Consider the following 955-nt stretch of genomic DNA (forward strand, 5'->3'; position numbering starts at 1 on the left):
TATTGCGCTATCTCTAATAGCACCCAAGATATCAGCAGATATATATTGGATTTTTCCCTGACCCTGAGTGTCCGGCCCCATGAGACGGTTGTTGTCTCGGCCCCTGGTGGTCCGAGGTCGTTCCCGTTGCACAGATTCTTGCGCCAGGGCCTCCTGCAGATAATTCACTTTGGTTTATTGCGCTATCTCTAATAGCACCCGAGATATCACCAGATATATATTGGATTTTTCCCTGACCCTGAGTGTCCGGCCCCATGAGACGGTGGTTTTCTCGGCCGCTGGTGGTCCGAGGTCGTTCCCGCTGGCCAGATTCATGCGCCAGGGCCTCCTACAGACAATGCACTATGATTTATTTCGCTATCTGTAATAGCACCCGAGATATCACCACATATATATTGGATTTTTCGCTGACCCAGAGTGTCCGGCCCCATGAGACGGTGGTTTTCTCGGCCCCTGGTGGCCCGCGGTCGTTCCCGCTGCACAGATTCATGCGCCAGGGCCTCCTGCAGATAATTCACTTTCGTTTATTGCGCTATCTCTAATAGCACCCGAGATATCACCAGATATATATTGGATTTTTCCCTTACCCTGAGTGTCCGGCCCCATGAGACTGCGGTTTTCTCGGCCCCTGGTGGTCCGAGGTCGTTCCCGCTGCACACATTCATGCGCCAGGGCCTCCTGCAGATAATTCACTTTAGTTTATTGCGCTATCTCTAATAGCACCCAAGATATCACCAGATATATATTGAATTTTCCCCAGACCCTGAGTGTCCGGCCGCATGAGACTGTAGTTTTATCGGCCCCTGGTGGTCCGAGGTCGATCCCGCTGCACAGATTCATGCGCCAGGGCCTCCTGCAGATAATTCACTTTCGTTTATTGCGCTATCTCTAATAGCACCCGAGATATCACCAGATATATATTGGATTTTTCCCTTACCCTGAGTGTCCGGCCCCA

This window comes from Nomia melanderi, unplaced genomic scaffold, assembly GCF_051020985.1.
Source record: "Nomia melanderi isolate GNS246 unplaced genomic scaffold, iyNomMela1 scaffold0014, whole genome shotgun sequence".
NCBI classification, from domain to species: Eukaryota; Metazoa; Arthropoda; class Insecta; order Hymenoptera; family Halictidae; genus Nomia; species Nomia melanderi.